The sequence below is a fragment of the Pholcus phalangioides genome, unplaced genomic scaffold (assembly GCF_987345545.1).
Source record: "Pholcus phalangioides strain wild (caught in Gottingen) unplaced genomic scaffold, Ppha-v1.0 ptg000008l_1, whole genome shotgun sequence".
NCBI classification, from domain to species: Eukaryota; Metazoa; Arthropoda; class Arachnida; order Araneae; family Pholcidae; genus Pholcus; species Pholcus phalangioides.
This window is the reverse complement of record NW_028301601.1, coordinates 19,198,688-19,225,343: the sequence shown is the minus strand read 5'-3', so window position 1 is coordinate 19,225,343 and position 26,656 is coordinate 19,198,688. Positions and strand designations below refer to the sequence as shown.

Below are 26,656 nucleotides of genomic sequence, written 5' to 3'. Positions count from 1 at the left end.
GCGTCATTAAATATATTAAAATTGGTTTTCAAACCGTGTTTTGGTGATCAGAAAAAAATTCATAAAATAAGAACAATAGATGTCGCTTAAGCAAGCAAATTAAATTTGTTCAATCATTTTTCAAGTCTTTGTTTAGGTGTATAATTTTGAATTTTTTATTCTCTAGTGTTACCAATTAAATTGCCCTAGACCGTTTGGTCTGGATACTTCAGTATCGTGGAACGGTTCAGGATTTAACACAGGCAGTTGTAAATTTCTAATGAAAATAGTATTACGGTGTATAATAAGATCCAGTGCGAGAGCTCGAACTCTATCAGCCTCCCCTTTATAGAGGGTGCTATATTAATAGCACTATGTATTACACTGTATTAATACATGATATAAGTGAATATTTTTGACAATATAACTATGAACAATGGATTTTTAAAAGGGGGAGGGGTATATATAGGCGTACGCAGAATTTTCTCGAGGGGGGAGGTTCAGACTTTTCCCTTCTGGGGGGGGTTTTTCCTGCAAAATAACACTATAATCTTGGTAATCCCCCCTGCGTAAGCCAATGGGGGTATATGCAGTTGTACTGTAGTAATAGGGGTGTAACTGTAATTTTTAAGGCTTTGATACAATAATTTTGTTGGCTTTAGGGGTGCCACGTGTCTCCTCCCCTCTCAAACCAACCAACTTTTTTTCTTAAATATTTTCATTTTCATTCATCGAAAAATTTCTTAAATTTAAAAAATAAAATAAAATATCGAAAGGAAATAACTATTACAGGCTGTTTCAAAATTCTCGCGCTCATCATAGTTTACGAATGCTTTTTTTAAGTGAATATGAACTATATTTAACAGAAAATAACAGATTAAACTTATGAACTGAAACATTGCCTTTAATAAAAGTTGAAAAAAACTTAGAATTTACAATAAATGTTGAAAATGTTGGCTTTTTCCCCAGACGCATGGCCACATTTGCTTTACCAGATTGCTCGAGTCTGCGAGAATTAATGTCTGATACTGCATTAATGACGTTAGTCTTGAGTTCATCAATCGTACATGGATTATTGCAGTGCGCCCCATTTTTAAGGTAGCCCCCAAAGTAAAAAGCCCTGGGGTTACGAGTCCGGTGAAAAAGGCTGCATAAGTCCGCGGTAATGCACAATCGACAAAAAATTCAGTTAAAACATGATAACTTTCTTTTAACGTGTGGCACTATCCTGTTGAAATGAGGAGTACCATTCATCGCTGTTCAACAGTGAAATGAATTGAGTAATATATAATGTCTGTGTGTAGTCTTTGGTATCAACGGTGGAATAAAAATAATAATAATAATAATAATAATAGGCCTCCATAATCCAACGGCGTGATATAGCGCAACAATCACAATTTTCTTTTAATCACGTAAGTGCTATTCATGAATAATATGAGGGTTCACAGTGGACCTATACCAAGATTTCGGGCTATCTTAAAAATATGGAATACTGCAATAATCCACATACGATTAATGAACTCAAGACCAACATCATTAATGCAATGTCAGACATTAATTCTTGCTGACTTTTTTTGTAAAGTCTCAAGGAATCTGGCAAAATAAATGTGCCTATGCGTCTGTGAAAAAGGCCAACATTTTCAACATTTATTGCTAAAAAAAAATGGGTTTTTTTTCAACTTCTGTTAAAGGTAATGTTTCATTCCGTGAGTTGTTTTCTGTTAAATAGTTCATATTCATTTGGAAAGAACGTTAAAAACTTTGATGTGCGTGAATTTTGAAACATCCTGTACATGCCGCATTGATCAATTTCTGTGTAATTTACAGGTTATTTCTGACGGTCGGTAACTCAAAATTTCCCTGGAAGAAATTTCTTGTGCACCCCCTTTCCCCCGCAAAGTTTGATCCTACACATGCCCAATGAAACTTATTATTAAATACCCTCGAAAAAGCGAAATGTGGTGAGGAATTTTAAAACATATGTGATTTATAGAGTGTATAAAAAATATCTCGTTGTAGCAGTTTTAAAATATCCTAAAAAATACCGTTATACAGGGATTTATCGCAATAAAGGGTATCGTTGTATCGACAGGAGTTAAAGACTTAAGGTCATAAATGCTCAACCAATGGCCCATGGGCCCTCTAATTCATCTGATGTGACCCGCGACCGAAAACTTAATTCGTGAAAATGAACTAAGTGGGAACCTTTACGGATCATTTAGATATGTGACCCGTAGTACATATTTAGGTCACTTGAAGGACCCCACGGCATATTTACAGACCATTTAAGCGACCCACGGTACAGTCCTAAATCACTTAAGTGGCTCGCAGCACACTCCCAGATTTTGAAATTACCCGCGGTATGTTTACAAACTCTTTGTGTAACCCGCTATACACAGTTCCAGACGAATCAAGTGGCCCGCTGAACGATTACGCATCACTTAAGTGATCCGCGACATATTTACAGATCATTTAAGTGACCCACATCACATTTCCATATCACTTAAGTGACCCACATCACATTTCCATATCACTTAAGTGACCCACGGTGGGTTTCCAGATCACTTAAGTGATCTTCGACGCACTTTCAAATAAATGAAGTGGCCCGCACTTTCAACAGGTTGAACACCCTTGTTTTAAGCAGTTCCAAACAAAATTTGAAAAAAATATCGTAGTAGAGGGATTTATCGTAGTACTCGAAGATTTCACTGTATATTCGAGAACAGAGTTCGGCTTTTACGCATAATACGACCCTCAAAAGCTAGTTTTCTGGCCCTTCGCTACGTTTGAGAATTCCATCTCTGGTTACGAACATGACGCAAAAAGTCTGATACTTGTAACCTGTAGTAGCTCAATTTGTGGAAGGTTATCTGTTTTTTTTTCCCCCTCCTTTTATATAAGTATATATATATATATATTTTACGTCGACGACGTCCAAAATAAAAAGGAAAGAAAAAAAAAAATAAATCCAAGAGTGGTAGTATCCTATGCTCGCGGTCTTATAGCGGAGGGGACGGGCCCGAAAGAATGTTGCGGCCCCTGAGGACAGGAATGCCGCAGCTACCAAGGTTTATACCTGTGACTGGTAACTTGTTCCTTACTTAAGCTGAGGAAGAAATGAAAATAAGAAAGAAAAAAAAAAAAAAGAGCCAAAACCCCGCGAACGCGACTTTTAGCACAAGGCATGGAAGGAATCGCCACAATCCATCTCCGACCAAACCTACCGGCAAAAGAAATCACCACACGGCCTCTATAATTTCATTTTTTTTCTTCTCTCTTCTCTTCTCTTCTTTATATTTTCCCATGTTTTTTCTTCTTTCTTTCTTTCTTTCTTCCCCCTGCTTCTTGTTTTCTTTTGGAGCACTCGAATCGCGTGTTGTATGTTCGAGACACACACACACACACGCCGCGCGGCTTCAATTTTGTGTGTTTACACGCTTCTTATTTTTATTACTATAGATATGTGTGTTTGTTAATTCATTTCCCATGTCGGCACCTATAACGCGCATGTTGTTCCGTGTGCTGCTAATGTGTTGTTTCAAGAACCAGTGTGAAAGCACGGTAGGATTTTATTTCGCTGCCAATGGATTTATTTACTGTCTGTGAGAAGCGCAGTTGCTTGATGGAGAATTTTGTTTAGGTAAATATACATTTTTCAATTACTGTGATTTCCGGGGTTAATTTCTAGCTAATTCGGACCCGCCCACGGACTGTATCATATAAAAGAAGTATTCTGACGTTCTTCCTTCAAGAGATTTTGAGTACTGTAATAATCATTGTATTCTGATCCAGTGAAAGAAAATCAAATTTTTACTCTCGTATGATTTATAATGTCGCTAAAAAAAAAAAATTCTCAAGGAGAGCCAAACGTATATAGTAAGTTGAAAGCATAATCTTTAATTTTATTTCGATATCAGTGTTGTTTTAGCTCTTGAATGTTTATTGGATCGTGCGGCTTATGCGAAAAGCTGTGATGTTTCTATGAAAACCTATTAAATTGTTAGTGGTTTTTTTCTTAGTGGTGCGGCTTATTCACCGGAAATTACTGTTGATGGGATTTCCTTGCGAATATTAGTCGCAGTGTGTGGATGCAAATTTATCTGACTTTATAGAATTTTTTCTTAAATGTTGGATGGGTATTTTGTCCACGGAATAGTGGGATGAAACTCTAAATTAGTGCGATACATATTGCCGTGATCGTATTAATACAGTCGACGCTCGATATAACGACCACTTTCGTCCCGTCGAAACGGATGCTATAATGGGAGGATCGTAATATCGAAAACAAAACATGTATAGTAATTTTTCTGTGTAAACATTTTGGACTTATCTTACCAGTCGTTGTAATGGAATGATCGCTATAATGTGGGGTTGTTATAACGAGCGTCGACTGTATAACGTTCATAAATCTCAGGTGGTACGTTTATTTGGGAGACATTTCCACGTTATATCTGAAGAATTTTGACATAATTATAAACTTGAAAAGTCGAGAAAAATCAATACATATTAACGTTAAGTATAATTATTATTTTGGGGTATAATATTCAATGCGATTATTATTTGGAAGGGGTATAATGCGATTCCTATATATATAAGATGACATGAGATCGATTCAAGGGTGCTGCAATAAAACCCTTTAGCTTTCATACCTCTGTATTTTTGAGAACTCTTTATATTGGACGGTTTTGAACCTGGAACCGGCTAAATGCACAGAGTGTCAATACAATACATCTGTATCTCAGTCATCTAACTTGGACTGACACAGGGGTACAACAAAAACCGCGGCATGACCGCTGAAAAAATTGCTACCGCAGGGAGTCCCTCATCGAGGAGTTAGCGCACCAACCTCTCGACGAATATAAAAAACAAGCCTGAAGCTCGGAATCGGCAATAAATTGTAGGCCCCGGTATAATTAGCCCTCGTGCGCAGAAAATGACCGTGGTGTGACAAAAATGATCAAATGATTTAACTTGGACAGACTTTAATGGGACCGTAGGTGTCCAACTTCGACTGGTTCTACCAGTGCCATAACTAGCCATTCCTGTGCCCTGTGCAAGAATTTCATTTAGGCCCTTTCTGTCCCATTCTGGGCTTAAATGGGCAATTCTGGGTCCCCCCGTTCCAAGTGGGCTGGGTTCTACCGCACATTGAATGTGGTGATAGGGCTGTGACTCCCAACCAGTTTGTTACGTTATTTATGGCACGATCGAAGTGTTGGAGTTTGGGTAGTGGTTTATCGTGAAATATTTAAAATTTCTGAGAAAATGCCACAAACGTAAAAAGTTTGGGAATCCTTAGCGAATTATCATTATCAGAAGTTGAACAGAGCCAAATGGCTATGCCAACGTTACTGAAAAAGTGCAAATTCTTGAATGCGATTTGTTTGATTTAGAGGGGTATTTAACGAGAAGGACCATCAATACCTCGCGTGTACAACATGAAGCATTTTTGGTTGTTCCGGTGAGCACCGCAGTGCTCGCTCCTAAGTTGGTTTGGCCAAATGCAGTGGCGCAATATTTCGATTTGGGGCTGACTCCCTTTTCGTTTCCACTCGCATCCCGGAATGACTCTTAAGTTGTAACGAATATATTAACCCTGAGCGAGTTTCCATCATCCAAGGATGATCAGCGTGGTAGTGTGCTCGATCATCCGGAAATGATTTTTTTTTTCTTTCAAGGTGAAATTCTTTAAATGGCGTATAGATGGCGTACGCATATATACACAGCAATTTTGTTCTAGTTTTTTTTTTATCATTATTTCTCTATTTTTTGACAGGTATGCTTGCACTGTGTTGGACGATTGCACGTTGTTGAGTAGTAGATATATATATATATATATATCCCCAACACTATTTTGTCAGTGATGGTGGGTTTAAATGAAGATTCCCTATTTGAATCACACCTATATATTATATTCAGGTTACAAGTCTGATTTTGATATTACCATCTATTTTTCAAAAGATGGGCGTGGTAACCCAGGTTGATAAGATACTCTCATAAAACATAAAGTACCATGGGATGTGCGGAGGTGTCGCGAGTTCAATACCCGGGGATCGTCCTTGTCAGAAACTTTTCTGACGCAGGGGTACATCAGTAACGGTGACATGACAACAGAAAAAGATTGCTGCGGCAGGGAGGGAGTCCAACACCAAGGGTTAGCGCATCAACCTCTCTGTAAGTGCAGCATAAATCGGAAAAGGAATCGGCAGTAAGTTGTAGGTTCCCAGTGTAATTAGCCCTCGTGTGCAGAAAATGACCGTGGCGCTGCAAAAATGTGAAATGATCTTTCACAAAAATGAACTGAAAAAAAAAGGAAGAATATTTTTTCCATTATCCGCACTGAGAGCAGCTTTTTCCCGGCTATTTCCACAGCCTAAGGGTTAAAAGGTGTGTGATTGGGGAAATAATATGGCCAATTTTCGGTATTTTTATACTTCGAATGGAATTCGAAATTCAATGTATTTTGCTGTGTAGCTATTTGTTTTTGGACACATCACCTAATTTGTTTGCTTGGGCGATGCGCAGTTTCGAGACAATTCACCATATTGTGCCGGAAGTTTCATCCGGAAAAAATCACGTTATTATTTGCTTATAATATATTTATATTTTTTCGGAGGTTCCATTTCTCCACAACTTCAGCAATCGTGGCATGTGCAGGTCTCTAGGGAACCCCTTCCTCAATTTCTATTCACTAAAAAGGAAGAAAAAGGATTTATCTATCCGAAAGGTGTCTCATTTAATCCAGTGTCTAATAACGGACAATGCCCTTTAGCGGAAAATTTTTTTTTTGTCCTATCGGTGTCCGTTATCGAGAAGTCCCACCATTACTAAAGGCATGCGAGTCCACACACAATGAAAACCTTCATTTCATTCTATCAAGTTACAAGAGGTAACATTTCGTTCAACTAAACACAATTCCTCTATAAAAATGTAATTTTCTAAGTCAATTGTTTCGAGTCAAAATGCAACAATCATCATGATCGTGATAGTAGTATTTTTTTCCTCCCTTCTAAAATTGATCCGAGAAACAACAATAACCGTGGGGAGAAGAGAGGTTTCCCAAGTAATGAATCGTGACTGTTTTCTTGTTTTATTTGTTGTAGACTCTGTGAACCATTTTGTTTATTTGTTTACAAACTGACGATGTTCAGTTCATCGCAAACAAAAAAAAAGCTCATTATTGTTTGTAATGAACACACTCACATTAATTAAAAAGTTATTAAAAGAACTATAATGTTATTGAAGAGGGGAAAAAAAATAGTTCAGGGAAGTCATTTGTCCCTCCCCTTCCTTTCTTATAACCTTTTTCGTATGAAATATTTTAGTGTCCATTGAAATGAATACGCCATTGTTTGACCCATTCGTCCCAAAGGGTACATTGTGTGAGATGGGGGGAAACTTATATGGCCTATCGTTGTCTTTACTGATTAAGTGAGTACTGATATCGATGTGATGTGAGTGATAATATTTGAAGAATCAAAGCTGCCCATTATTATATAAGTATTGAATATCTCACTAGCATTGTTCATTAATGTTTCGATTTTGGAAATCGAATACACTGAAGCTGGGGTGCGCAATCTTTCAAGTCCGCGTGTCATAATATGTGTTTGTGGGCCAGAAACTCGCATATGTGACCCGTATTTTACGGGGCATTCCCGTAATTTTGCCGTCCCAACATTTTTATACTCCTCTCCCCACTGTTTTCAACAAGACCTACTCGAATTTTTGAAATCAAGAATTAAGATTATTTTCACTTACAAATTATATTATTACAATTAAGATTCTATCATGTAGTTAATATTATAGTCGTTTAAATCTATCCATTTTACATATTTATCAAACAAAACAATTTTTTTTTTTTTGTCGATTAAATTTTTACCCGGGACTTACAGCCCTGTTTTTTTCGACATTGCCAATTTTTCAGCCTTCACCAACCTATTTCTACCTTTCACCAACTTTAGTTGCCCTTGATAATTTTTTTGGCTGTAATTTACAACTTAAGTTGCATTTGACAGATGTTATAACTGTAATTGGCAATATTACATGATTTGACTGTTTTTTGTCAATAATTGACTTTATTTTTTTTTCTTTGATTGGCAACTTTATTAGCCTTTGACAATTGCTTCGTGATAATTGGCAAAATCCCCTGTGTATCCCGATTTCCCGTACTTTTATGAATGAAATATGGTTACCCTAGGGCCTGGGCATTTATCATGTTATATGCATTGAATGTGTATTGATACTTTTCCATGCGAACAGATTTCACAGGCCGGATGGAACCCTTTTGCGGGACAAATGAGATATATCGCCCTGACATTTCATATACTATACCCATCTATATAAGTGTTTCTCAAAGTGTGCGTCGCGGCTACTAGGAGCCTCACCAAGTTCGTCGGGGCGTCTCTACACAAACTGGAGATATTCATATGTGTGCCTATTTATGCTTTTTGATGTGGTTCTTTTATAAGGGAAAACTGCACAAAAAAAATTATTATGGGCAGCCACGGAAGTAAACCATGAATTGATTGGGTAATAGAGCCGAGGATGAGAAAAATTTTAGAACCACTGATCTACGCTATGGTTTCCAAAAGTCGGTGTCCTTTCTGAAGTTTAGACATTTTCTCGAATTTATAAAAAATACGGAACGAATTGTTCTGAAATTTCGGTCGTATATACCCGATTTTAATACAATTTTCAGTAAAACTTTAGTCACGAGTGCATTTGGGGGAACCGACAAAAAATTAAATAAGAAAAAAATGTTTCTGATCAACCCTGTATCAGAAAAGCTGCAAATAATTTGCACCTTTGAAAAAATATTTTATTAAACTTGTGCAATACATCTGTGCATTTTTGTGACAATAGCATGAATATTCAAGAAGATATGAATGTTTTTTATAAAAATTTCAAATTTCATAGCACGGTAGTTGATTACGTATAACATGCAGAATTTTCAATAAATTTTTACGAAATTTTCAGAAAAACATGACACTATACTGTATCTAAATTTAAAATGTAAAAATTTATTATTCAATGAGAGATATGAGTATTTTTACTGAAGGATCATTAATTACGCAAGCGCAAGAAATAAAAATATAATTTCTCGTAATTTGATTGAAAAATATATACTGCAACTTACATAGAAATTCCAGATGAATGTCCTGAAAATTCAGAAAGATATAGGTGATATGCTTAGCTGAAATTTCGAAATTCGCTGAAAGTACTGAATAATAAGGGATTTCTCACAAATATTGGTATACGATTATTTTCTGTTATTTGATTATTTCGAGAATAAGCCCACAGTTATGCGAATAAGTGGAGATGCGTGTCTGAAGCTATGTAAGAGAAGAATTTTAGCATCACGCGTATACGATGTTAAAATAAACAAACTGAAGTCAAAATAAAATAACAGCAAGTGATTGTATACATAATCACAGCCTAGATAGTAGAGAATGAAAGACCGGGGTTCGAATCCCGTGAGGGCAGGGGTAAATTTTCCCTTCCTGAAACATCGATATCTCCTCACTCAGCCAGCTTTCCGTATCTGTGGAATTGTATACCTATTTGTGGAAAGTTACTTTCAGGTAGCTGAAAATTTACAGCTCACGTACATCTTTATGAATTTTTACGATATTCGGCTGGAAAAAATTTGCTTATAAATTGCACTATATATATATTTTTGTGATGCGATTAATAATCATTTACTAAAAATACTCTCATTGAATAATAATTTTCGAATTTTTTATTTAGATACTGTATGTCTAACGTATAGCATCATGTTTTCTGCAAACATGTTTACGTTCTGTAAACAAACTTCGTAAAAATTAGGTGAAAACTCTGCAAGTTATAAGCAAAAATCATGCGATGAAAATTGAAATTTTTGTAGAAAACATTATTTTGTATTTTCATGAATATAACGTGCTATTCTCGCGAAAATGCACAGACGTATTGTACAAAGTTCGTACAATGGTTTTTACAAAGTTGAAAGCCATTTACAGCTTTTTCTGATGCAGGGTTGATCAAAAACATTCTTTTGTTATTTATCGCCTTCCCCCCCCCCACACTCCCCAAGTGCACTCGTGACAAAAATTTCACCGGGAGTAGTGAGTACTAATATGGGGGTCCTATGACCGGAATTTCAGTACGAGTCGCCCAGTATTTCCCTAGAAATTTGAAAAAATTTCTAAACTCAAAAACACCCCCAAAAAACCAGATTTTTGGAAACATACTGTACTTCCTATAATGAAAAAAAAAAGGAACAATTCGTTCTTAGTCTATGTTAGAAACCTAAGCATAACTACTAGGACAATAAATATAGTCAACTCGGATGTAACGATATCGAAGAATCCGTGAAATTTTGTCGTTATAAACGAGGGGTCATACAATCAAGGTCGAAATTTACAAGACCTTCAGAATGCAGAATATATAATTAGATGCAATCAAAAACTACACATATGTAGTTGAAATTTCATCAAGGTTCAGGTGACCATATTACAACGGGAAAAATACGATACGATGTGATCGTGAACACTGACATTGCCAATTCTCGCAAAAAATGTTGCTAGTTACCAGCAAAATTGTCATTATTGCTTATAAAAACGGCCTTGGTGGTATATTAAGTGTGGCAGCGTTTGCAGGGAATTAAAATGTATTTGTCACAGTAAATGTGATAAATTCAGTTGTGATGTAATAAATCCATTAAGCAAAATTACTAATTATTATTCATAATTACCGATTATTATGCATAGTCACAGAACATTTTGGTAAATTTGATAAATTCCATAAATTTATCACCGTTACCAGCGATTTTGCATAATAACCAAGCGCTGTTGGTAAATTTGACAAATGCTAAACAATTATCACTTTTACCAGTAATTTCGCATACTATCCAAGAGTATCTGATGAAGATGAAAGTTACTTGAAATACTTGAAATTTATCGCTTATATACCAGCGATTATGCATAATTCCCAAGCGTCGTTGGTAATCATAATAAATCTTACAGAATTCATCACATTTGCCGGTTGTTGAGCATAACCGCCATCTCGTGTTGGTAAATATGATAAATCGGTCTCATTGCCGTGTTAAAGTTTATTGTTTATGCTAATGATGGGCAAACTACGGCCCGCGCATATGTCCCATCTCCCCCCCCCCCGTCCTCGCAGATGTCAAAATAGAAGTTTTCAATTTCAGCGTTTTTAAAGAATTCATTCAAGGGGTTGTTCCGTCTTTGGCATGTGGAAAATACAGTTGCAACCATTTAGATAGAAATTGATTTAAAAACCTTTGCATATGCAAAAAATTTGAACATAATATGCAATAAATATATGCTGTGCTTACATTTATTTTTTTTACAGTTGTAAAGGATAAACAATTGAGTCTCATTTGCAATGCAACCGTGGCAGTCTTCAAACACATCTCGCCAACTTCATTTCTAAGTATAAAAATTCCAATTATGAAGAAATGACCAATTATGCCCGTCCCGCCAAAATTTTGTCTTTTTTGTTTTTTTTTTGGCGTCCCCCTCCCCTCCTAAAAAAGTTTGTCCACTACTACTGGTTTAGATGACCGAAACTGTGAGGCAGTCTGAATCGGACATAATGAGCTGATTTAACGAATTTGAACATCCCCGAAACAACTCCTATTTCACGGATTCTGAAATCTGATTTCGATATAACGAACTTCTATAAAACAAATTCTAATATGGCATCCTCTGATATAACGAACTCTCATTTAACCAAGTCTTTGATTTGCCGAATTTTTGCAAGTTTTTGTTTAATTACAATTAGCCCTCCCATATAACAAACTCCGATTTGACGAATTTTTACTATCGCACCTCGATATAACGACTCCTATTTGACGATTGTACTCCAATGTAATTTTATAATCAATTAACCAATTACACTAATGATATTTTGCATAATCACATTTATAATAATAATGGTATTTTACTTGCATAAATTTCAAATATTTATCAACTTTACAGAGAACAACACTTTGCGAGGACTCATGATGTTGAGACGGTCATACATAGAACCCCTAGAAGAGAAAAGCTCGCAAAAACTTTGGTCCAGGGTAGGCACCGATCTAGAGTGATGTGTTGGGAGAGGTCATTTTTCGTTCCTCTCGAGGTTCGTTGCCCCGTATTTTAGACAGACCAATTTTTCCCATATAATTCGGTTCTTTCGAGCAGCGGTTCTCAACCTTTTTTGACTCACGGAACCCTTTTAAGTTAAAAAAATTCTATGGCGGAGCCCCGTAGGCAAATTTTTATGATTCATCAAAGTTACTGATTTATTTTTACTATTTAAAAATATTTATAATTATTATTTTTTCAATTTTACTGTTTTTTTTTTATTTTCCTCGAGTGGCCACGGAGCCCCTGGAGAGTGCACGAGGAGCCCCAAGGGATCCGCGGAGCACCGGTTGAGAACCACTGCTTTAGAGGGATGATCATCTCCCCCCTCCCTTCTGGATCCGTGCCTGGCACAATGTTTTTCATAGAACAATCTTATTAATATATTTTTCTCATTATAAATTTAGTTTTGACTAAATTCAATTTAATAAGAAGGAAGGCTCTCGTTCGTGGATGCGGTTAGTGGAGCAGGGGTGCACGGGAATGGGGGACAGATAAGAAAATGTGTTCAAAAGCGGGGGGGGGGGCATGGGTTGAAAAAGGTTGAGAAACGCTGCTCCACGGCAGCAGTTCTCAAACTTTAGTGACCCGTGCGTCTGTCTCATGCCCAATCAGGGTTCACCTGCGACTCCTCAGAATTAATTTAATTAGTTAATTTCTGCTCCGATTTAAGGCCAAACTCGTTATAGCGTTAAACTCTATAAAAGAAATGGTCCCGTTAAATCGGGGTTTGACTGTAGTAAGCATTTTCCCCTTATAAAAGAACCACTTCGAAGCATAAATATGCAAATAAATCAATATCTCCAGCTGGCCGCGACGCGCACCTTGAGAATCCCTGCGATAATCAGCTGGGAACAACAATTATTGTCGTTATAGCCGAGATGTCGTTACAACGGAGTTTGACTGTAAATAAACCGATACCACACCATTTCAAAAGCTCTGAAGCGTTTCGGCCCTACGGGTGTACTTGAGAAACCACAAACCGACACAGATTACGGGGGGGAAGTACACGCTGTAATGATATGCGTCTTGCAGACGCTAAATGTTTTTTCATGGGACAGCATTACACGCTATATAAGATTTATGGTATCTTACATAATATTCAAGGTCATAGAGTCTACATAAGAGAACGAGACTATTTCACTTCCTCAAATCCATAAAACATGCCCATTATGTACGAAGAAAAGAAGAGTCTCTTATCACTAAAAATTTCTTAACATTTTATTGCTACTGCATTCAATCGACGAGAAGGAATTATAGATAACCGAATAAAGCTTCTTTATCAGGTAGAGACCTCTAGTCTCTAGACTCTGTAGAGAGAGAGATCGGCCAGTACATGACTACCTCATTTTAATGACTACAATTTCCGAAAAAAAATTCCGTTGACTATACATGTTTACGAAAGTCACGGAACACACTGTAAGTTAAGTAAGGAAAGAAAAGCAAAGAACTTATATATATATATATATATATAGAAGATAATCTTCTCTCTCCAAGTCTGGAAAGAGAAAACGTTAATTTCGTGACTTCAGGGTCCCATATGAAGTCTTGTAATGTGGCATGACTGGCGCCATTGGATGAAAACTCCTCGAGCAGGAAAGGTGGTGTGGCATACTCACGGAGCAAAAGTGACTTTAATAAGGCCCGTAAAAACTGGATTTGTAGCATTTTATTATTTTCATTTACTTTATTTTTTTTCCACTTTGCGTCTCGTTCGCCGGGAACGTGCACCATCACCACCGATACACCATTTCTTTTTTTTTTTTGCTTGCCTCATAAATGACTTTATGAGCATCGAGATTAATGAGGAACAGGGAAGAGAGTAGAAGAAATAACGTGCAAAAGACGCTTGAAAAAAAAGAAAAACACATTATAAAAGTGCTTCGAGATGTTTTATATGCGTGGTATTCGCATACCAGAGCTTCTTCCCCGTCCTGAAATACGCTATCGTCGAAGGTCCGGAACAGAATAGCTTCAATTGATGCAATTGATATCGATGGGATGATTAGATTCAATTTGGAATCGTTGTTTCTTCATTCCAATCGTTCAAAACAACTCAGAGATACTACTTTGGTTTCCCAAAAGGCTTACTTTAATTATTTATTATAATGCAGTATTGGCTGGCGCCGAGGCCAGAGAATGCGGTGGTGAAATTTGACGTTACATATCATTACGGAAATCAGAAATTGTATTATACTTCCAATAATATTGACAATATTAATCAAGCCAGTCGATTATTGTTTGAGGGGGAAATAAAACTAGATTTGTGAAAGTCTGTAGATCACAGGTGTTTTTTACTAGGGTTCCACGTACACCTTGGGATGCCTTTATCGTTGCTTCTTCTAGGGACGTCGCCAACCTTTGTCGCCGCAAGCTGGAGATATTGATTTGTGTGCCTATTTATGCTTTGAAGCGATTCTTTATATGGGAAAATATCTATCAAACTATTGTGAGGAGCGAAAGATGAATCATGAATCGAGCAAGGGAACCGAGGGTGATGGAAGTTTGAAAAGCCACTGCTTTACGGGACCCGTGAGTAATATGTACTCAATGTTATTCTGAAAAGTGGTCCATAGCCTTCATGTATCAGTAAAAGAGGTCCGTCGCGTTCATTTTATCGACAAAATTGGGTCCGTATGGCCTCCTTTTTTTTCATAACGTGATCCTCACGTATTACCAAGAGATCCGTATGATCCGATCTGTCCAGGGATACTTTTAGGCAGTGGCGTCGGAGACGGGGGTGATGTGGGTGTTTGAACATTCAATGAAATTTGCCCGGGGTGGGGGGTGGTGGTCCAAGCACCCCAGAACTGATACAGAAATCAAAAATTTCCTGCCTGCATGAGACAAGTGAAGCACCCGCAGGTTCGAAGCACTTCTGGTGCCCCTGCTTTTAGGATACATATTGCCTTTATTAGTACAAAAGGTCGGTGATGTTCATTTTATTGTTACAAGAGGTTTTTTGCATTGATTTTATTGACACGGGAGGGGGCGGTCCGTTTATTCCTCTTTGTCGGTACGAGGGGAGGTTCCGTGACTTTGATTTTATGGGCACAAGGGGCCCTGTGACATTCATTTTATTGGTGCAAGCGGTCCTTTGCTTCCTAACTGTTGGTGCGCGGGAGGGTGGGGGGGGGGGGTCCATGGCTTTTTACTCGCGTCTCCTTGAATGAGAACTAATTTACTTCTGAATGAAGAACACCTCTATTTAAGAGGCCAAAAAAGTCGGATGTCCCTTATCGAGAAGCTCTACGTTAGTTGAGCCAAAACTGTTGAAGTACAACCCCCACCGCCTTCCATTTTTTCAATTTCAATTAAAATTTAATCGACAGATGGCGATGCAACAATACTATTCATTTGTGTGCATAATCAACTCTGCTTTTTTCGAATTTTTTAAAAACTGACGTTCTGATAGAGATCGGGATGCGTCATACAGTGCTTGTGCTTGTATGTGTCAGTCCTTCCTAATATCATCTGCAACTGCATGAATTCGTCAAAAAAAAAAAAATGATTTTTCGTTATTTATTATTTTTAAGATATTCAACTACAATGACACACACACGCACACACACACACACACACACTCTCTCTCTCGTCTCTAATTTGTTAATTGTTAATTCAGTGCTTTACTTTTGAGACTAATGAGTGCTCACATAGATAATAAAAATAGCTCAGCTAAGAATTAGGGTGTGTTTTAGATTCAACATACATTTATTTACGTTGCGAATAATAAAATAAATTTATTTTAAAACATTAGAATTTTAGACCCCCCCCCCCTGCTCATTTACGTGCCCCCCCCCCCCTCAGTGATCGTGACCCACAGTTTGGGAGCCACTGCTCCACGGTACATCTGAAGGCGACAGGTTTGTTGACCGATAATAGAGACCAGAAAAGTAAATGCTGCCCAGCCCTATTTCAGGAGGGGGAGGTGGGTGTCAATTACCCCTTTGTCCCCTCTACCCCCTACCTCGGCTCCGGCATCCTAGTTGACAGGACTCTGTCCCAGAGGCCCGGGGATATCGGGACTATCCATGAAATCAGTGAAAAGTGCTTCATAATAGGTGATGTGGGATATTAACGTTAGTGTTAAGATCTTCAACTATGCATCTGTATGCAACCCAGGAACATTTGAAGCACACGTGATAATACATATATAAATACCGACGGCTTTTCTCAGTGCGTTATGACCACAAAAGACACCACCAAATGAGAGACATACATTATTGTGAAACATCAATAGAAACACAGAATAGATTCAATAAAATTAATAACAAACCCCCCCAGCCTTCATTACGGTTATCGATATTCAATTATTGTGCAACGAAGGTTAATAAATTGAAATACAATGAAACAGAAAAACCTTGAACGTTTCTACTGATACCTATCGATACCCGTTTAATTGATGATCAAACCGAAGAAAAAAAAGGCTTATCACATGTCCGTAAATAAAAAGGTTGCGTAAAAAGAATAAATCAAGAAATATCTGAATTGGATACGCATTTCACATTATTGCACCTCGTTAACTCGACACATTTCGAGAATTGCGTGCGTGTTTCTTGTAACCATTATCTAATGTGTGTTTCTGCATTGCCTAAAAAAATTCCTTCATTCAAAGGAAAAGGCCTTTTTAAAAGCCTTCTACTGTAGAGAAAATTAACTCAAGGACGAGCGAATCACAATAAGAAAGGAATGATAATATGTAATAATAATAAATGCCGTCAGAGAAAGCATCAACCTTAACCTCAAAGTCTGTTTGAACGGAACAAAAGTTAAGAGCTTTCTCCAAGAGATACAATAAGCATATGTGTGATTGATGTGATCTCTCCCTTTTTAAGTCAGTCTGCCATTTTCATTTCTTCTCCCTTGCTGTCCTAAAGAATATTTAGGCATTGCGGGTTGTGGAAGCGCTTGAAAACAGTTACAAGAGTTTTAGATTTCGTAAATTTCAAACTATGTGTTTTTAGCTGTAAATGACATTGGTTGGTTATTTCAAGACGGCCATTTTCAACTTGTTAGCACCGTATTGCTTATTGGAGCTCCCAAAAGTTCTTGGTGCTTATGTCAGGGATTTCCAACATGAAACCTCTCGCGGAACCCTTGATAGGTATAAGGATGTTCCTCGAAAACCTTGGTGATAATGAGGCTATTCTGCGGAATTCAAACAGAGTTCAGAATATTTATTTAAAAAAAAAGTGTGTCCCTACTGCAGTCTACATAGCCGCCGCTGTGTGGTGATCGAGTGGTCAGAGTGACGGACCCGGGTTCGAACCCCACCGTCGCCACAGGGGGGGTTGGCTGAAGTTGGTTTTCTGTGGTTTCTAACTTCGAGGCGTGAATGCGAGCCGATCTCCTCGTTAAAAAGTCTCACCACAATGGGCAACAGGCTTACAACATTACAAACATTCAAACATCATGCTTCACTCACAACTCACGTTGATTCACCCACAACACTATATACGCGCTCAGACTGTTAGGTACTCGCACTTCCGGCACAGCTCAACCGGTACTAAATTGCCCATGGAGGTAGACCAGAGTTGTGCTCGGTTTAAAAGAAAGGAAGTTTAAATAGCATCGTGGTCCCAGGGTGAAATGAAAGAGATCTTAGGCCACCACTCCTTAATTTACGCATTTGTTGCCATAAACCATTGTGCCAGATCTTATCGGGGAAGCCCCTCATGCAAATGAAGTCCTCCCCGTGCCGTTCTCGGGTCGGACTCATGTGTTAAGACAGATGACCCTTTGTGTCCCGCCCATGCAAATTCTGCAATTGAAGAATCCTCATTTCGAAGTGGATAAATACCCCTCCCTCGAAAAAAACTGTTTTTATTGCTTATAATTTCCTGATGAAACGAAAAATAGCATTCATGAACTTCTGGTTCGAAAATACGATGCGAAAATATGTAGTATTGCTGTTTTCATATTGTATATAGTCATCCACGTGGTTTGATTTTTGAAACAATACTATCCCGTTAAAATTAAAAATAAAGAATTGCTTTGCGTGTATCAGCAGCAACAAAGTTCTCTTCTTAGAAAGTTGACAGAGTTCCAGATTTTTTAAGGGTTCCGTGGCGTTTGATCATGCGGAACCCCCAAGAAGCTGTCACGTAACCTCAGGGTTCCGCGGAACACCAGTTGGAGACCAATGGCTTATGTCGTCGATTTTTTGGGCTTGGTCGATTTCCCTCAAAATAGGTGGGTTTGAATTTTTAACTTGTTCCCGCAACAATTCGTTCGCCCTCAAAACTGATTTTTGTCATTTCCGATGATGGGAGGGGGATTGAAACTTCTTTAAATATGTAAGCATGTTACTTTTGTAGCCAGTAGGCTAATCATATGTAAAAATTATGTGTAATTTGGTTAAGAAATTGAAAGAAGGATCAAAAATCTGATGGCGGAAAAAAAGTTGTACTAGTGTCCTCTGCTGTTGATTTAAAACACTAATTTTTGGATTTATCCGTATTAAAATAATACAATTATCTTTACCTTTTTTTAAAATTTATATTATGTTATTATATTATTAACTCATAATCATTTAAATAAACTTGATTATAGATACATTTGATGCCGTCAAATATCGGTTAACAACTTTTTATTTTATTTTGTTGCGGTGGACGAATTTCGTTTCATTTCGAGGCAGTTTCAGTTTCGGTATTGTGCGTGCAAATATGAATTAGTTTCGTTTTATAGTGTTATCTATCGTTGTTTGTAGATGATACTTCTTGATATTTAAGAGTTATAAACTTTATATACGATGATATTTTTTACTTTTTTTTCCAATATTATTTTTGAGTAACGCTTACTTATAAAATAATCGAATACAATGAAATATCGGTTAACACGATGTTTTTTCTGGTTTATCAAGTCTTAAAAAAGGAAAAATTTTAAAACTTCTGTACAAATTGATCATGCGTCCTTGCTGCGCGGATGTACGTAGAAATGGAAATGTTATTGCTCTTGAACGTTTCCAAAATGGAACAGTCCTAAGTTTTACGAGCTACCCCCCTCCCCCTCCCTCCTGGTTGATGTTTTTTGATGGATTGTTTACATAGAATGTGTATAGTAGTTCGCGACTAATTGGTGCAAATTAGCGTGTGCTTAATCTTTTTTGGTATATTTATTTTATTATTATTTCATTTTTCTCTTATGTTAATCCAGTATATTGTTGTATACAGGATTAACATTAGAGTTATTAACATAAGAGTTGGATCGTGCTCAATGTTTTCTCATGGATTGTTTCCATAGGATGTATATAATAGTTCATAGCTAATTAGTGTAAATTAGCGTGTGCTTAATCTTTTTTGGTACCTTCAGTTTATTATTATTTCATTTTTTCTTATGTTAATCCTGATTTTATCGTGCTCAATGTTTTATGACGGATTGTTTCCATAGAGTGTATATGATTGTTTCATTTGTTGAATAAATAGAAGATGCTCTCCGACACGACCCAGCCTCCTACCTCCTAGAAGGTGAAGAGAGGAAGTTGTCTTGCACAACAAGCTCTGGGCGTGAGCGGCCATCAATCAATCAATCCTCCTGGTTCATCAGAAATAAGCATGATTATTTCAAAATTCTCGCCAGAAACTGCTATGATTCTCTTCGCAACTCTATGAACATTTTAGTGAAATCTCACTCTTACAATATTGCACTATTGCACTGATACTTTTAAGACTTTAAAAAAAAGAAGCCTAAAAATTTTCTTGACATGCCCGGACCCAATGTTCCGGGACTATGCAACTCATTGTCTTCATTTTAGTGCTGCTAGGATCGATACACTGCATATGCCACTGTAAATACTTTATGACTACATATATGAAATTTCCTATTCTCATACTTGAAAAATACCACTAAAAATACCGTGTAAAATACCACTCATCATACAATCGGCACTTTATTTACATATCTCCATTATCATCTTTAGCATTAATCGCATCACTATTATCATGTTACATCTTATTTATTCATACTGCATCGTATTATCACATATTAGTTCGCGTCAATTATCATCAATCTACAGTATGCTATCCATTAGTTCCCGTTGGTAACTCCTGGGTAAGCGCTGGTAACTCCCGAGGGTAAAGATGCACATCTAGGAAGCTAACCGAGTTCTAGCCCCGGGTAGGTGCGGACCCCTGGTGATTTGTCGAGAAAGGCGATTTTATTTGTTATGTAGGTTTATTGAATCGTCTTGTATTTTGTACAGACATAATTTCCTGCGATTTTACGCTATATCTGTAAATTATAGAAAGTGACCCTTTAATGATCCAGAAATGTGCCGTGGGCAACGCTTAAGTAATCTGGAATTGTGCTTTGGGATGCTTAAATGATCTTTAAATGACAATAGAAAGGCCACAGGTCGAGCGAACCGAGATTTTAGTACTTCTTTGGATTAAAAAACGACACCCCCCCCCCCCAATCAACCGAGAAGAAAAAATTATGGAATCCCCGCTTTTCCTGAGGAAATCCTGCCTGACCCTATGCATACTTATTACAGAAATTTCTCAGTAACATTTTTAGCAGTTTGCAGTTTGCAAATTCATTACAGTAGACTCGATAATTTGTCCGTGCGTTAGTCCGGCCTGTCCAGTAATCCGATGTTTCTGGTTTCTATGCCGGTTTTCTTCGACCCACGTCAGGAAAGCATGTCACTGCATGTCTGTGCACAGAAATGTAATGGCATCACATAAATGGGCTTTTTCAATTATCTTCCAGTAATCTAGTGATTTCGGCAATCCGGCACACCCTAGTCAAATATTGCCCGATTAAGCAGGAGTCTACTGTGTTATATATATATATATATATATACGGTATGTTTAAATAAAAAAAAATATCGCAGTTGATAATATTTTCTACGGCATTGAAAATTTGTTTTCGTCAATCACGTCAATTATCACCAGAAATACACGGATGCCACCACGCTTTACATGTGATACGCGGTTCTTTCTCTTTCTCTCCTTTCCCATCTGTCCCTTAATTTAAGATTCTCTTAAAAAGAACTCGAATTTCCAACCGTATTTTATGATGATTTATTTGTTTTATTTGCATGGGGTATCTTTTCCGAAAGTAAAGCTGGTCAGAAAAAAAAAAGAACGGTCTTTCTTCCCCCCCGTCCCGTGCTATTTCTTTATCTTCCTTCGCACGAGTTTTATGGGCGGTCATGAAATAAACGCCAATCTTAAATGCCGGAAAGGAGGAATGTTAGATATGATTGACGTTTCGGAATGCCACTCCAACTTGAAGCGTCTGTTTCATGCCAGCAGCAAAGCAAGAAGCTGTTTTGTTGTCGAATTTAATCTCGGCAAACTACCACTTTTCTCAGTTGCCCTCCTTGCGGAGATAGACTTGACTCGTGGTTATATTTTTCTCTTCTAGGCTTCCATCAGACTTCGGGCGTTTTATAACTCCGCCTATAGTTGGAGGGGGACAATATCGTCGCAGAAAAACGCTCTCATTGAAGCGTTCCTCTCTCTTGGCTGTATTATTTCTTATATATGTTATTCATTTTTATTTGGGCTGGGAATCGATTAAAATTCTCAACTGGTTGATAATAAAATGTTATTCGATTAATCAAATTTTAATCGAATGTCTTCGAATGATATTTTGTATTTTATTGAATTTATTAGGTAACTTTTTTTTAAATTGACGTTAAAAAAAGTATTTTATTCACTTCATTCGCTCTAGAAAAAAAATATTGGAATAGATTAAGAAATTAACCATTTATAGCGTTTCAATTTTTTGTTTTTTTTTTATACTTCGTTGGTACAGTTCGTACTTTGCAGTGCCCCCTTCCGTAATAATGGAAGTATGCTGATTCTCGGGTTTTTTGGATAGCTCAAGAGCTAGCCGGATTCAAAGGGGCCTTCCTGTAATCGTAAGGAACCGTTATAACAGTGAAGCATCGTTTTTTTTTTCCTGATGCGCTTCAAGTTTCTTGGACCGTAAAAGTTTAAGCTGAAGCTGAACATTTTTGTCAGATCCTGAAATTTATTCACTAGGACGGAGGTTTCAACCTTTCTCGATTCGCCAGCACTGACTATACCCATAATCAAACGAAGGGCACCCTTACACTACTATGGCATACTTATGCCTGAAATTTGCATTAATTGTAGTCCTTGAATGCAATTTTTAAAGTGTGTTTAATTGAAGCGTTGACCAAGTGCTCGCGAGCACGAAAACGGACAAGAGCATCGAGCACTCTGGTGCTCACGAGCAACGGGTTGAAGATGCCTGCACTATCTTATCGTTCTTTCAGAAAATCGGTCATTTTAGGCAATTCACTGATTTCGAAACTGCAGTGACCCAACGAACTTAGGAATTTTTCGGCTAACGAAGATTTTTTTTTCCGTTTCTGAAACGGATTCGGTTGATGAATATTTTTGATGGTATGGTGTTACATGCGCTAAACACACACGTAAAGCAGACGCGTCATGAGCTAAATTTTCGTGCTGATCAAAATGAGTCCAATGAGTAACCTGAGCAAGATTGATTTATTTTCACATCGGAATCGCTTTCCAAATACACCCTCTAAATCTTTCTCAGAAAGATTTTGAGCCGTATCATGTGAAATAAATTATAAACGTAAGAAAAAAAAACATTAAAAAAATCCTCAGACTAGAATGAACGATTCATTTCAGTGGATACGGTAAGGATCTTGATACAAAACTGAACAGTCTGGACATTCTTAGGAACTTATCTTTTCTATCTGCACGTGTGTGAGAGAGAAATGAGCTTGATTACAGTAACTCCAAGAGACCGGAAAAATCACTTCGTAATAACGAGATTTCGTTATAAAGGGATTCCATCCGGGAATCACGAGATATAAGAAAGAATGTCGCCCGCAATCACGTGATACGTTCTGGCGTTCGGCTGAAATTATCATCCAACAGGCAATCGGTTTTTTTTTCAGTTGCATCATGCTTGCAAGTAAAGAAGAGAAACGTGATGTTATTTTCATGATGTTTTTTATTATTCGATTTATTCGTTTCGTATTCGGAGTTCGCGAAGTGCATTGCCGAACGAAGGCAGTGTGCGCTGAACATGCACTGTCATTGACTCTTGCACAGGACTGGCACAAGCGTTTCCGCGAGGGATGGGAATCTGTAAATGATGATATGCTGCGACCTTGTCAAAGTCACCTCTTCAACACGCATGCTTTGGTGAAAGAAAAGTCGACCAAATAATCAACACAAACATCAGCAAGAAGGTGGGAGTGCGTTTTGGTTTTCTTCATACCACCATTGCAGAGAAACTTCGCTACAAGAAATTGAGTGCACAGTGGAAACGTAGCGCACACGAGTCAATGACTGTGCATGTTCATTCGATTGCCTGTTGGACGCAGGGCCGCAACTAGTGGGGGAACAGGCGGGTCTCATCCCCCGAGTGCTAGACCCGAGGGGGGCGCAAATATCATTCTGAAACCTCTCCTTCAACATTACAAGGGGGCGTCAAAATACGCGCTTGGCCCGGATGACCAAGCATCTAGTTGAAGCCCCGATTGTGCGATACTATCGGCCGACCGCCAGCACATACCACGTGATTCCGCGCGACTACCTACCCCAATTCCGCAGTGGGGATTCCCTTCCTTACCTTCTATTCTAGCTCTACACAGTTTCGTCACGCCCATACGAAAACAAACCAAATTATTGCAACTGCTCCGTTTTCATTTGATCCACCCTTATATAAATTGATTTTGTTTTACGTTTTCTCAGCCGTCTCACTGGGCATTGTGCTTGTTGTGGCCTTGTATTTGTATACACTTTAAAGAGAAAGCTTTGTTCAGCAGTTAAAACTAAAATGAATTGCGTTTTCAATCATCTATATTTGAAGTCCATCAGTGATCATTTTGTGACCCTTCGCACTTGCAAAACTCTGGTCCTGGCAAAATATCTCATGTTGTTACATTTATTTCCTCTATATAGTTACTTTACCTTCATTTATGTGGACGTTATTACTCATTCGAAAGTTACATAGTATTACGAAAATTTCGACGGCTAAACAAAGTAAGATACATTTTTCGGGTCTTTTATCTAATCCTCACTCCTCCGCTTAAACAATTAGTCCTTGACCTTTATAATTGACTTCACCTTTAGTCCTTGACCTTAACAATTAGTCCTTTTTATGTTCCACGGACGACGGACGTTTTTTACCAGTAAGATGAACACCCACACGGACTCCTTTCCACAATAATATTCCTCACATATACAGTAAAAATGTAAGAACAATAATTCAATTTCAAAGTGAGAGATTATTTGGATATCAATCACACACGAGATGAACTTCGAAAAAAAAGTCGTTTGCCGCCATCTGTGGAATCGAAACATGGGTCCTCTTGCGTACCGAGAAAAAGTGCTAACTATTACACACAAGAGACACAAATTTCTTTTCTATGTCGAGGCCGAGAAAAAAAACACAGTCTTCCTATATCAATGAAGGACGTTCAACCTTTTGGAGAGTTCGGACCACTTCATTGCTTTGAAAACTTGTCGCGAGTTGTGATCTGAAAATGTGTCGCAGGTCACTGAAGTGATCTGGAACTGAGTCGCGGGACACTTGATTGATCTAGAACTATGCCGCGGGCTACCTAAGTGATTTGGAGCAACACTCCAGCTTACTTAAGCGATCTCGAAATGTTCCTCAACGTGATCTGGGACAACACCCTAGGTCACTTATGTGATCACTAAACGTGACCACACACAGGGGCACATTTACCCACATTTGGAACATGTGAACAGCACCCAAGGTCGCTTCAGTGACCTTTAAGTATGCTGCGGATGACTAAAGTGGTCTGTGAATGTGCGACGGTACACTTAAGTGACCTGGAAATGTGCCGTAGGCCCATACCATTTAACTCAAATGAGAATGTGCTGTTGGGAGACAACTCAAGTGATCTGAAAAAGCTTCGAAGGTCACTTAAGTGATTTTGAATGTATCGCTCAAGTGATTTTGAATGTACCGCTCAAGTGATTTTGAATGTACCACTCAAGTGATTTGAGAATATGTCGCGGGTGGGTCACGTAAGTGACCCGCGACAAGTGACACACGTAAATGTGTCACTTGTCACCTAAATGATTTGGAAATGTGTTGCGGGCACTTAAGGGACGTAAAAATGTGCCGCAGATCACTTAAGTGAACTGTTAATGTGACGCTTAGTTCATTTCCACACAATTAAGTTTGAGGTCACGGGCTATATGAGATGACTCCGAGGATTACTGTTGGACTACCATGGGTGAAGCATGTATGCTCTATATACTACTACTTTACCGCACACCAACTCCGGCCGTATATCGTCATACGGCAATTTCCAACCAGAGGAGCTGGATGGGAGATGAAGGCTCCATCCATCGGTGGTGCTCTATATACTGTCACCGCCTTAGGCGATGCTTGCAATTAATGGAGGCTGCAGACATGCACCTCGTATACATTTCTTTGCAGAATTTCTAACACGTCGGAACATGTTGTGTGAGTGTATGCACGCACCTTTCGTATACCTCTTAACACAGCTGTGCTTATTTCGTGTTCTTGTGCTGCCATCCGTGCTCTATACTTTAAGGTAAAGAAGGCAAAGTCTTGGACTTCCATGTTATGCAAGTATCATGTTGGAGGTCTGATTGCTCTCTGCAGAGAGACTTCTTAATGGAAATATGACTTACGCCTAACCTTTATCGATCAAAAGAGATTTAATATTATTTTATCAGAAAAAACTGATTTTGAAAAAAATCAATCAGTAAATGATTTTCATGATCTGGAACAATATTTTAAATAATTCATCAATGTTTCTTCAGCCGGTATACTTAGAACTTTGAATTTTTCATTTCTTTGAAGTACAACGTCACATCTTCATTTCATTTACATATTCGTCATAATACTGCACAGCAGTGGGTGCACAACATTCCATCCCGCGAGCCAGATGCAGCCCGCCAAGTAGTACTATCCGGCCGGCGAAAAGTGTTCCTGTAGAAAAAGTATCAACATACACACACACGCTACGATAAGGTTTTCCCTAAGATGGCCAAAATAATACGAAAACTCGAAATCCATACTTCGACATAAGCAATTATCGTCAAAAAAATTATCTGAAGTGTTTATAGCAAAGACACTGTCAGAAATGTTTCCATTTACAGCAAAGATATTATCAAAGCTGTCGCCATTCACAGCAAAAGAAATTGTCAAAACCAAGTTTGCCAATTTTAAAGTTAGAAAATGGTCATATATAAGTATAGTTGCCAATTTTAACGAAAAAATTATCAAAGGTAAATAAATCTCACTAAAATTACTGAAAAAAAGCAAATGGGGTGAGAAGAAAATTGCCATGAATTAAAATGTGATTCTTACTTTCGGAAATGAATAAAAATTAAGGTTATCCTCGCCTCGAAAATACGTGAATAAACGGGACATTTTCATAGAAAAGGTGAAGACTGCCAAAACCCCACGGGAATTTCACGCCAAATATGGGTCATTTATGGTCAGCATACATAACCGGTTTCTGGCCCGCAAGTGATAGCAATATCGTATATTTTGCCCGCGAACTGAAAAGGATGTGCAGTTGCGCA

General features: G+C 38.0%; 1 protein-coding gene across 4 annotated transcripts in view; it reads left to right on the top strand.

Moving 5' to 3' along the window:
* The window catches only part of LOC149083942 (ankyrin repeat and BTB/POZ domain-containing protein 2), a 132,619-nt gene that overhangs the window by 26,707 nt on the left and 79,256 nt on the right, over positions 1-26,656 (top strand). For 2 of the 4 annotated variants that reach the window (XM_089234320.1, XM_089234318.1), the window contains exon 1: positions 3,194-3,619. The exons of the other annotated variants lie outside the window; for them this stretch is intronic. The gene's annotated coding sequence lies outside the window, so the exon portion shown is untranslated. Of the gene's footprint in view, positions 1-3,193; positions 3,620-26,656 lie in introns of those variants that run through there. 4 annotated transcript variants of the gene reach the window in all.